The sequence below is a fragment of the Microtus oregoni genome, unplaced genomic scaffold (assembly GCF_018167655.1).
Source record: "Microtus oregoni isolate MIOR12 unplaced genomic scaffold, Mior012 000012F_ref0000307, whole genome shotgun sequence".
NCBI classification, from domain to species: domain Eukaryota; kingdom Metazoa; phylum Chordata; class Mammalia; order Rodentia; family Cricetidae; genus Microtus; species Microtus oregoni.
The window spans coordinates 43040078-43053243 of record NW_024543071.1 but is presented as its reverse complement, the minus strand read 5'-3'; positions in this window follow the sequence as shown (position 1 = coordinate 43053243).

Genomic DNA, 13166 nt, shown 5'->3' with positions numbered 1-13166 from the left:
AATGGAGGGTGATCTGATCTTAAACAACGACCATTAAACAGACATGGAGACCCTCAGCTGTTAGGTTGCTGTAAAGAAAACGAAAACAACTCAAGAGCAAGAGCTGAGAGGAAACTGGGGAGGTTGTGCCACACTCTGTCCCCAGGACTTGGGTTTACTTGAAGTCCTCAGTAGGATTTTGAGCATCTGCCAGAACAGGCGCATTTCTTACAGGCAATACACCTAGACTGTGAAACAGGTGGGGTTGGTTGGTTTTTGTCAACTTGAGACCAGCTAGAATCATCTGTGAAGGAACCTCATTTGAAAAGGCACCTTTTTCAGATTGGCCTTTGGGCAAGTCTGTGACCCATCTGATTGCTGTCAGAGGGTCCAGCCCACCCAGAGAGATGCCACCCCTAGGCAGGTGGTCCAGGGCAATATAAGAAAGCAAGCTGAGTAAGCCAATAAACAGAACTGTTCTGCAGATCCTGCATCAGTTCCTGTCCTGAGCCCCTGCCCTGACTTTCCTCAGTGATGAATTATGACATGGAAGTGTAAAATGAAATAAGCCCTCTCCTTCCCAAGAGGCTTTGGTCATGGTGTTTACCACAACAATAGAAAGCATACTAGAATATAAGGCCTTGTCTACCCACCTTTCACAAGAAAACTGTTTTTGCTGGACTCTTTGTTTTTTTTTTAATATTTATGTATTATGTATACAATATTCTGTCTGTGTGTATGCCTGAAGGCCAGAAGAGGGCACCAGACCCCATTACAGATGGTTGTGAGCCACCATGTGGTTGCTGGGAATTGAACTCAGAACCTTTGGAAGAGCAGGCAATGCTCTTAACCTCTGAGCCATCTCTCCAGCCCCCTTTGCTGGACTCTTTGAATGGCAACAATGATGCATTTTGAATTTTACCATCTGCTGGGATCCAGAGAAACAGCCTCTCAGAAGCAAACTGGTGTTGCCACAGGCGTTTGGTGCGTTTTTGTGTATAGGCCAATCCGGGGAAGCTCTGCCATGTTCTGCTGATGCTTAGCAACTTCAAAACATCGGAGTGGTGAGATGAGTTGGTCTGGATTAGTCCCGATTGTAGAAGTGTTTGCGGCCACCCCACCTATCGTAGTGGGAGCTGCTTCAGACCACAGCTGCAGAAAAGGGGAGCTGGGACTCCTTGAGGGTGACCCAAGACTGGCAGGAAACGAAGATGGCAAGGACAGCGGACTATGATCTATTTCAGACTTGGAGTTCAGTGAAGGAGAGGAATTTTGTTTAGGAACATTAATTTCCCCTTAGCGAATTAGAGGAAAATTTACGTTTGTCAAGTTTGGGGAATTTTTTCTCTTTAGGTTTACGGTGCAAACTCCAGGGAGACATCTGAATAAGATTTCTTTATGCCAGGGTATCTGCGTAATAAAGCATCACATTGTGCTCCATAAACTTAGAGAATTTATGTGTCAATAAAAAATAAAACTATAGAAAAGAAAATAGAAGGCATCTTTGCTGCTTGAAAGAACCCATAACCTTGAACTAATTTATTGTTTGCTGTGACTCACTTCAGAGGCATTTGGGGACAATAACTAAATGCAAGAAATTCTCTCAGAGCTCTGAGGGATAGCGATGAAGAGATTGATGTGGGGGGGGATTTCTCCAAGTCTGGGGGTGGGGGGGCTGACAGCATTAGAATATTGTTGGGCTCTGAAGGGCTCATCAGCTTTTCCTGACTTGCCTGGACAGCTAAGAGCGCCCCGGGAGAGAGGGAAAGAAGCCTGTCCTCCTCTGACATCTCAGGCAATCCAAACCGGAAATGGAAGAAACAACTGTGGTCTCTCCTCGCCCAAGAGGATAGGGTTGATAAGGAGAATGATAAGAGTCCCGGACAGGCCTGGGTGTTGTGTTGGGTTTTACACGTGGATGGGATGCTGCAGTTGGAAGTATGCATCTACGTAATGATTGGTCCCTTGCCTCCTTACCTTCAAACAAAGCTGAACCTCCTCCCAGAGACAGGCCAGCTGCTCTGTTTCTTACCCAGAGGGATTTTGCTCCCCAGGAAACTCTTCCTGAGAAAGTTGTTGAGCTGTAGCACTGACTGCTCTTCCAGAGGACCCAGGTTCGATTCCTAGGACATGGCAGCTCACAACTGTCTGTAACTCCAGTTCCAGGGGACTTGACACCCATGACAAAGTACCAATGCACATAAAATAAAAGTAAAAATAACTATATGGTAGATAACCAGAAATCCAGAGGTAAGATAAGAGGAGATAAAGGGATATGAATAAGAAAGTAAGAAGTCAATGGATTTTTATTTGCAGATAAAGTTGCCTATGCAATGTCTCCAACAGAAAAATTCTATCTGATAAGCAACTTTAAGACAGTTGAGAGTTACAAAATTAACATACCCAATGTAGAAACCTTCTGAGAAAAAAAAAATTAGGGCAACTATCTCACTTACATTTGCTTCAAAAATTACCCCAGGATAAACCTACCCAAAAAATGAACAGTCTTTACAAGAAAAACTTTGAAACCCTGACAAAAAATGGTACGGAAGACACTAGAAGCTGGGAGGACCTCAATGTTTCTAGATTGGTTGGTTGGTGGAAGACACAAGAAGATGGGAGGACCTTAATGTTTCTAGATTGGTTGGTTGGTGGAAGACACTAGAAGATGGGAGGACCTTAATGCTTCTAGATTGGAACTGAAACTGTGAATATGGTTTCCTTAAAAAAAAAAAACAATCTACATACAAGATTTCATACAATTTTTCATCACAGTTCTATTGTGGAATATTAGTTGAAAATTTGTTACATTTGTTTATGCTGTGAAATATTAGTTTAATGATACAAAAATGTGCTGCGTTCTTTTATGTTGCATTTAACTCAGTAAAACTCTTAGTTTGCCTGTCTAAAACACCTGATTGGTCTAATAATGAACTGAATGGCCAATAGTTAGGCAGGAGAGAGAAATAGGCTGGCTTTCAGGCAGAGAGAATAAATAAGAGAGAAAAGGAGCAAGAAAAGGAGGAGAGAACACCAGGAGCCAGTCACCCAGCCAGCCAGTCAGCCATGGAGTAAGAAGAAAAGCAAGATATATGGAATAAAGAGAGGTAAAAAGCCCAGAGGCAAAATGTAGTTAATGGGAAACAGGATAATTTAAATCAAGCTGGCTAGAAACAAGCCAAGCTAAGGCCAGGTATTCCTAAGTAAGAATAATTCTCTGTATATTTATTTGGGAGCTGGGTGGCAGGTCCCCAGAGAGTTAAAAACAAAACAAAAGAACCAACTACGCAAGTCAATACCACTATTCACTGAAAAAAAGAATCTTAAAATTCATATGGGAGTCTCTGAAGATCCCAAGTAGTCAAATCAATGCTGAGCAAAAAGCATCATGACAAAGACAATCTTTTCAACAAGTGGTGATGGAATAAATGGGTATCCACTGTCTCTTGTATGTGGATCCTAACTTGTATGTCTATATAAAATGAAAGTAGAAACTAAATTCCTAAGAGAAAGCAGGGCAGGGTTGAAGGCTATGTGAAAGACAAGAGGGAAATTGTAGGGAAATTGCTCAACAAAAAATATGTGTAACACCACACCAGCTACACACATTGAAATTTTGTTTTGTTTTTCAAGACAAGGATTCTCTGTGTAGCTCTGGTTGTCCTGCAATTCACTCTGTAGACCAGAGTAGTCTTGAACTCAGAGATCTGCTGGGATTAGTGTGCCAAGACTACCTACTTGACTTGGAAAATTTTAAAAACAATGGAAAAAAAAAAAGCCAAAGTAACCACTAAAAAACTAAAATTCATGTTTAAAAGATTAAAAATTTTGGCAATATTAAACTTGAAAACAATTTACTATTTGATGAAAAACCTAAAAACGAATTCAAAAGGCAAGAGAGAGGTGCCTAATCTCAAACACAGAAATTATTCCCACTCGCCAGTAAGAGTAGCCAACACAGTAGAAGCATGGGAAAGCGCATCAGTGTGGACGTCCAGGGAACAGGAAACCCGGCTCACTCACACCAACAAGGTGCTTTTCCTCACGAGACAAGGTTAGGAAGGCTAGCAACGCCCCTTCTTCTCACAGAACAACAAAATCCCATCAAAAGAAAAACTTGGAACAAATTGGGGGAAGGTTCATACTTTAAATCGTATGCAATAAATAATAAGTAAATAAATCTTATGCAGTTCTTAAAAGAATGATAATATTTTCTATATATTTGGAAATGCGTCTGTTTTCAAATGAAAAAAAAAGCCTGCTTCTGAACAGTAATACAGCATTTTTCATTGGAAAAAGTTTTTTGAGATGATAATATAATTGCATCATTTTCCCCTTCCAATTCCTCCTTCCAAAATCCTGCCATGTGCCCCCTTTGCTATCTTTCAAATTTATGGCTTCTTTTTCATTAATTTTAATTAATTTCTCATTAGCTAATATATTCCTAAATTTGTAAATACAAGTTGCTCAGTCTGTATAATGTTACCTGTATTATGTTTTCAGGGCTATTTGGTATTGGCTAGCCAATCGGTGCACTCTTCCCTGGGGAAGACTGTTCCTCCCACCCTTAGCTGCCTGGAGTTCTTTGTGTAGGGTTGAGGTCTTGTGAAACCTCCCTGCACCCCATCCATGTTGACCTGTCAATTGGTATCATCTTTGTTCAGCTCCTGGTTATGCAGTCATATTGGTGAGAATTTGTGGGTGAAGCTTCTAACATTCCTAGGAGACATGCGCTCACAGCACTTAAGAACAAAAATCAAGCAGTTCTACTTTGTAAACATGTGAACACATCCATGTTAATGATGGTGAAGAGGGTCCATTGGTTCATACGAAGTGTGCCCATTTACTAAGAGGGTACATTGGTTCATACGAAGTGTGACCATTTACTAAGGCGTGCCTACACTGCAATGTGGCCGTTCTAGAGGTGGTGAGAAATACACTTTCTGCCCCAGCCCTGCTCTCTCATTTACTGTTTTTTTTTTATTATTATTATTCACAGAACCTAATGTACATCAATTGGCTTTCACATTAATGCCGTCCAAGGGCACAGTGATAAAGAGGATGAGGCCTTAACAGACAGACATGGATATTATACACATTTTTTTCTACAATCTCTATAGACGTTTCTGAAATCTTTCAGCCTTAGGAGGCAAACACAAGCCAGGTTGTCAAAAATTTAATCTGCTGAGAATTTTGTTTTCGATCAGCTGGGATGGTGAGAAAACATCCTCATTGCCATCACCATCAGCAGCACCAGCAGCAGCAACAGCAGCAGCAGCACCAGCAGCAGCAACATTCCAAAAGATTTGTAAAAGGCTCACGCTTGATGCAGAATCTGATATTGACCACTTCATTTTTATTAATGCTTGATGATTGTATAGAAATACTAACTTGTTATGCTAGTCACACATGTGCCACTTGATGTACCTGCAACCATCCCAGACCACATGACCCGTGGCTCTGGCGGACAGCTTGACTACAGCCTATGGCACCCTGAGCAGAGGGTCCGGATGAAGCTTGTGCAGACCCATGGCCCAAGCCAACAGAAATAATAATAGTGTGATGTTTTCAATTGCTAGACTGTGATAGGTTCTTATGCTGCTTACAATTAATACTTAGTAATTCGTGTACTGGAAAGTGTGCATCAGGTTTATAACTATTTGTGTGTGTGTGTGTGTGTGTGTGTGTATTTGATCTGTGTAGGTATGTATGGGCATACACATACCATGGTGCACATGTAGAGGTCAGAGGTCAATTATTCCGGCCAGCGGGATGTGAACTGGAGATCCTGATAAACCTAGGGGAGAGGAATGAAGGGGCAAGAGACACGAGAAATGACGGCAAGACAGGATTTCTGATCAAGCCATCCTGTTTATTCTTTCCTCAGAAGCTGTTAAATAGCAAATGGGCAAGGGGGGGGGAGGTATCAGGGGGGAGGGAAGGGTGTCAGGAAACTCAGGTCTGCTGGAATTCAGGTCCGAAGGCCTCCAAGCTGTTAAGTAAATACTGAGGGTCTGTGATTGTTTATTAACAAAGGAAAATGCTAATGAGTTCCGGAGCCTGGTGTCTGCAGATAGGATGGCAGGTTGATTTCCTAGACCCTGCAGAGGGGATAGATGTAAATATTGTTCTTAATTTGTGAGCTTAAGATGGCTGTAACCAAAATGCAGATCTCAAAACACAGGTCTTTGCTTCTGGCACTCCATCAAATTGCTTGTAGGCAAGTCTGTAGGGTATTTTCTTGATTAATGATTGATGTGGGAGGGCTCAGCCAATTAGGGGTGGAGCCATAGGTAGTCTTGGGTGCTATAAGAAAGCAGGCTAAGCAAGCCGTAGGAGCAAGCCAGTAAGCAGCATTCCTCCATGGCTTCAGCTTTAGTTTCTGCCTTCAAGTTCCTGCCTTGAGTTCCTGCCCTGACTCTTTTTATAATGAGTTGTGATCAGTATGTGTAAACCAAAGAAACCCTTTACTCCCCAAGATGCTTTTGGCCTTGGTGTTTATCAGAGCTATAGAAAGCAAAGTAGGACCATGTGGGATCCACAGCTGGAACTCACGTCTTCCCAATTCTCTTTGGGTTAATTTAAGATGTAAGAGCTGGCTAGACATATGCTTAAGCTATGGATCAAATAGTATTGTAATTAATATCATTGCTGTGTGATTATTTTGGATCTGGGTGGCCAGAAATAAACAAACAGCCTCTGCCTACATCACATTTTCTTTATTTCATCACTGATAAGATTAGGTTGCTTGTATATCTTAGCTAATGTGTCTAGTGCCACAATGAGGGACAACACACTGATGTCATTTTCTTTGGCTATATGCCCAAAACTGAGATTGCTAGAATCTACGGTAGCTCTGTGTTTTTATTTTTTTATTTCTGTACTGTTTGTCATAGTGACTATGCCAATGTATATTCCCAGCCACAGTGTACAAGGTTCCCTTCTCTGGGCACAGTTACCGGCACTCACTATAGTGATAATCATTCATATTAGAATGAAGGGAAATCGTACTATGGAAATTTTAGTTTTTAAGCAAAAAACAAGCAATTGAAAAACAAAATTAAGGAAACAATTTCTTTCCAAATACTACCAAAAAGGTTCAAAATACTTGGAATTTTATTTACCAAATGACTGAAACCTATGAAGGACCATTGAGAGAAATTAAATAAGACTTAAATATATAAGTACAGATGTTTCACACTTGTGTTCTGGGAAAACTTAATAGCAAGTTGCTAATTCCCTCCATATTAACCTACTGACCCATCACAATCTTTATAAAAATCCAACAGGCTTCCCTAAAATTTGCAGAGAGCACAAGGAACCCCAAAAAGTCAAATCCACTGTGGAAAGGAGCAAGGTCAGAGGCCCTACGAGGCTTGACTGAAGGTTCCATATAATGCTCCAGTAATGGAGACCGTGTTGTGCTACCTCAAACAGGAAGAGATGAGTGGGTTAGGATAGAGAATCCAGAAGTAATTTTACATGCTTATGGCCCATGCATTTTGAAAATGGCCTCCAAGGTAAACAGTAAGATTTGAATTTCTTTTTTTAAATAAATAGGGCTGGCAAAACTGCACATCTAATGTGGAAAAAAAAAAAGGCAACTCAGACTCCTTTTTCTCATAACAAAGCAAAAATTCACCCAAGAAAAATTATAGACCTCAATACGAGGGTTGAAACTATAAACTTTTCAGCAGTAAAAAGAGATGAAAATCTTTGTGACCTTGGTCTGGGCAAACATTTCTTAGATATGATACCCAAAGCATCCTTGTGTAAATAAGAAGTTGACAGGTGGCATTCATCAAACTGAAATTTATTTGGTCTTCAAAGGACAACATTAAAAAGATGAACTGTCAAGCCATAGATTGGGAGAAAACATGTAAGACAGTTACCTGATAAAGGACTTGTATCTAGTACGCATGTTAAGCCTTAGTAACTCAGTATTAAGACAAACGTTTCAGCAATGGGCAACATATTTGAAGAGACAATGCACCCAAAGGTACACAACTGGCAAATGAGAACTTTCGGAAACAGACTACATACTGGTTCACATTAGAAAAATGCAAATTAAAGCCAAGACGAGCTGGGGCACAGGTGTTAGCATAATGGAATACTATTTGTCCCCCCCCCCCAAAAAAAGGAATTAACGTGTAGTATGAGTAATAAAAACCCAGAGACAGATATTGGATTTCAAGATGAAGGTCAGAAAAGCAGAGCAGTAAACCACTAGAGAGACCTTTTACCTCTACCAATGCTCAGACGAAAGGGGTGATTCTCACACTACCCAGACAGCACTGTCTCCACCAAACCTCAGACTCCACACTTCAGTGAGCTCCTGTCTTTTCCTCTTTATATTCCTTTCTCAGTCCATTTTATTGCTCTTGTCTCCACTTCCCTAGTGCTGGAATTAAAGGTGTGTGACTCCCAAACCCTGGGATTAAAGGTGTGAGCCACCACTACGTGGATCTGTTTCTGGATTGATTTTGTGTAGCCCAAGGGAGCCTTGAACTCACAGAGGTCTGCCTGCCTCTGGCTCCTGAGTCCTGGGATTAAAGGTGTGTGCCACCACTCCTTGGCCTCTAGTAGCTTAGCTTTGCACTCTGATCTTCAGGCAAGCTTTATTTATTAAAATACAAATAAAATATCACCACATTAAGGCCTTCCATTTGTGACAATGTATATAGACTCAGAGACCAACCTTCACGTCAGATGAACTCATCCCGGAACAAAAAAGCAAGTACCACATCGTGTCCCTCATATACGGGATATAAAATGTTGAATTTACAGAAGTTGAAAGGAGAATGGTGCTTTCTGGAGGGCAAAGAGAGTGGGTGGAGGGAGGGATAGAGATAGACTGCTCAGTGGACACTGGGCTACAAAATGTTCTGCTGTGCCCAGTATGGTGACATTGATGACACTTTTGTGTGTGTGTGTGTCAGCTTTTGAGTTGGTGACAGTATTGTTGGCCCTCTCGAGGTCTGAAACACAACAACAGACAATATAAAGATGCTTCCAAGCTCAAGAACTTGACAATCTTGTTGGGAAAGTCAGGAAAAATAAAAGAAAGCAAATGTATTTTTACATGTATGATTCCCATGTTGACAAACACTATCAAGGTAAAAATGGCCATGTACGATATTAAACAGTGATGGAATCAAGTAGAAAAGTGCAGGGAGACATGCTTAACTGAGGAAATTCCCCAAATGAATGTCGTTTCAATCCAATCCTAAAGAATGAGATGAAATACAGAGAAGAGGTGTCACCAGACAGCTAACAACAGGAACAGAGGCCCAAGCAGAGAAAAACAAACTTACTGGACTAGAGACCATGCAAGAGATGTGTTTGAGGCACTAAGAGGGCGTGGGAGGAAAAAGCCCACTCTCAGGCTCTTTCCCAGAACACTTTACCCTGAGTGCCGAGGTTCAGAATCACAGCGCAATCAGCCGCACAGACTGGATCTTGTTCATCTTACAGAGGACGCCGTGAGGCTCGGGGGTGATTCACTCAATCAGCAGCAGCAGACAGAGAAACTTCAACCCTTAGCAGAGTACCCTTCAGACTTGAGGTTTTGCTTGCTCGCCTCTACAAAAACCTCTACTGAAACTCAATCTCGGTTTGTTATATTTGCTGTTTGGGATGCATTTACCTAAAAGGCGGGTGGAAAGTGGAGACTAAAATCTCGTTTTCCCGAGATGTGGCATCATCTCTACCTTCACCTGTTCATTCTACCCCAATCATGGAGAACCTAGAATTTAACTCTAAAATTCAGTTTTTCCTTTAGTGGCAAAATTGATTTTGAAATAGCTATTTAAGATGTTCTCCAAAGTGGCAATCCAGTGTCAACATACGGAGAGTTTGAGTAGCCCAGGCAAAATTAATTACATTAAAAATTTATTACTTTATCAGGAGAGTGAGGCAGATGAGGACAGGAGTTTGGAAGTTGAGCAATTTTTCAGAACTAAACATTAAAAAGCACAGTCAGAACACACACACACACACACACACACACACACACACACACACACACACAGAAAATCAGGTTTTTATACCAAAGAAATTTAAACTGCCAAATACCACAATGGTGTTGAGAAACTTGGAGGGGAGGGCACCATTTGGGGCATTCTGAGAACATGACTAGCAACTTTGAAGGCAGCTGCTGGTGAGGAATGAAAAGGTTCTAGATCAAAGGTCAGAAAACTTGGGGGTCCAAGGAGACCTTCCACCACCTAATCATGTGAACTCGGGCATCTTTATTCATAAAACAGAATTTCCTGAAGTGCTCCCTAGGCCCCTTCTAGGCCCACCACACTGCCTGCAGAACACCATGATCCGAGTACTCAAACTATTCAGCCAGGTCCAATTCATCAAGCCATAAAGGGGTTTAATATTTAGCTAGTGATTTTGAGCATGACTTGATAACTCAAGTAAGTGGTGGCCTCATGATTTATCGAACACATCAGCTTGCCGCTGCTGCTAAAGTGCCTTAGGTTCTGGCTTTGCACAGCTAAATACTGTTTCCTTGAAATGTGACACCCCATTCTCAAGGCATTGTTTTCCTCTGGCCAAGTCATTCCCACTTCTAGAACCTGTCTGGCGTGGAGAGAATGCGGCTACCTTTTGAAAGGGTTTGAGAACTCGAAAGAAGAAATGGCACCTCAGCATCCTTCATTTTTACATATGTGCAATACCTAATGTCATTGCAACCTCTTTACATGCACACAAACACTCAGTCACCATTGCCTAGATCTCCACAAGGTTAGTAAAACAGCACAGACGGGATCACCACTGTGCCATCAACGTTACTCACAAAGGCTTGAAAGCCAAAACCATGAATGGCTAGGGGTGGGAAGTGGGGTTTCACTGAAAATTAAAATGCCTACTGCATATTGCACATTGTACTGGATTTGGCCCTGGGTACAGTAAAGATACAAAGGGTTGCTTGAATGTAAACATAATTTTTGGACAGGGTCTCACTCCATTGCTCAGGCTAACTTCCAACTCACAATCCTCCTGTCTCACTTCCTGAGAAGCCTATGCCACCACCGCCAGCAGGAGAATTTCTAACTGTGACTCTTTAGAGACTGAACTTGATGGTACAACAACAAAATTTCAGCTCAAGATGATCAACATCTGATAAACCTAATCCCAAACAAGAGAAGACTGCCCACTGCCAGATGCTAGAATCTCCACGTACAAACATTAGCTGTGGCTCTTATCCACGGCCTTTCTTGCCTACCCAGTTCCCTGTCATATTCCCAAGAGCAATGTTACCCCAGAGAGATTCACAGGCACACATCTAAGTTAAGGCAGGGAAATGAGGCAAATGAAAAATGGTTCAGTTGTAGATACACTAAGTATTCTGGGAAGTGCATATACATTTGAAAGCTAATTGCTTCTTTAAGTTCTTTGAGTATCCTATTCATGGTTTTAAAAAATTACTGATTTACTTGATGAAGAGTTTAGCAAATGAAGAAATTGAAGCTTAATTTCCAGATGCTTTGATTGCTCCTAAATGCTTTTTGTTTTTTTTTTTAATGTGTTTTAGTGTAATACATCAAATGCTTTAGAATCCTTCACTCTGGAAATATAAACCCGCTACTTAATCACACAATAAGTGAACCCTGGCATCCAAGCTGGTCAAGGGACCTGACCTGGAAGTATCTTTTCTGGACTCTGTTGGGAGAGTCATCTGTCTTCTGCTGCTCAAATCACTCCCCATCTCCATGGAAAATTTCAGAATGTTCTCATAGCTATAAATCTCTAGCCTAATAGGACACGTGCTAGCCTGCGAGACTGCACATTCCAGAATGTGGAAGCTTTCGATTTGGTTCTTTTCCTACAACTGACGGGCTTGCCTGCCTTCTCTTTCCGCCATGCCCCCAACTCAGCAGTCATAATCATACTATGCAAAGGTGTCCTGAAGATACCTCAGACCAAAGGTTACAGCCGGTTCTTGGATTAAACGTGCAAAGTTCAGAATTAGATTCAGACTCCTTGCCATTGTGTGTTCTGGGGAAAAGTTCTTTTCTCTCTCAGAGCCTCAGTTTTTCCCTCTGTATAATGGAGGGAGTCATCTCTACTATAATCATCATAAAACTCAAACAAGATAATATAGTAACACACATGCATGCACACAGGTCCACACACACGCTAGCACGCACACAGGCACAGCCTAGTTCTTGGCACACATGCACACATACACACACTCACGCACACGTACACATACATGCACACATATACACACCCACGCACACGTACACACACATGCACACATACACTCACACACACGTACACACATGCACACATACACACACTCATGCACACGCACACACACATGCACCCACATAGCCTAGTTCTTGGTGCACAGTCAGAACTTGCAACAGAAATTAATGTTGTCACTGTTATTTCTAATTCCTGTTTGAAAATTGTCCACACCCCCAGAAAATCAGTGCAAGTCTCTGACTCTTTCAGTGGAAGGGAAACGAAAACTCTTGCCACCCAATTTAATTTTCAGATGTGAAAACTCATGTCTTTCTGATCTAAGAGGCGAGTACCCAACCCCCAGAACTGAAGTTAGACATTATTCTGTTGCACACTCAAGTCTGCTCATTCTTTGGTGTGTATGGAATTCTTTCTTTTGCTTTCTTTCTTCTTTTCTTTTTCTCTTTTCCTTTCTTTTCTTTCTCTTTTTCTTTTTAGGTCACTTTCACTTTTAATTTTAACTAGTTATCCTGTGAGCCTTAGGCAAATCAAAATAGCCATGGGGGAGAAAAATCTGAAAATAGTGCAAAATAATTAGGAAGACAAGCCTAGCTAGAAGGGAGGAGTGTAAGGTTTAAATAGGCTGACTTGAAATATTATAGAATAATGTTATTGCAAGCACTGATAGTGTCTTTAATTTTCTAAACGTTTGGGGTCCATCTCCTCAGAAAAATGCTGCCAAGAGCAATGCCTAGCATCTATTGTACATGTGATGTTCAGTGTCCCCTACATACCACTAACACTTGGGATCCAGAGAGCTCCAGGTTCCCAAAGTTTTCCATTGCATATGCACAATGAGCTGTCTTTTGTATGAGAGCCAAGTCCAAATACAAAATTCACTCACGTTTGATATGCACTTTATATACACAGGTCAAAGGGAATTTTATAACAATATTTTAAATAACATTGTGGATGAAATATTGTTG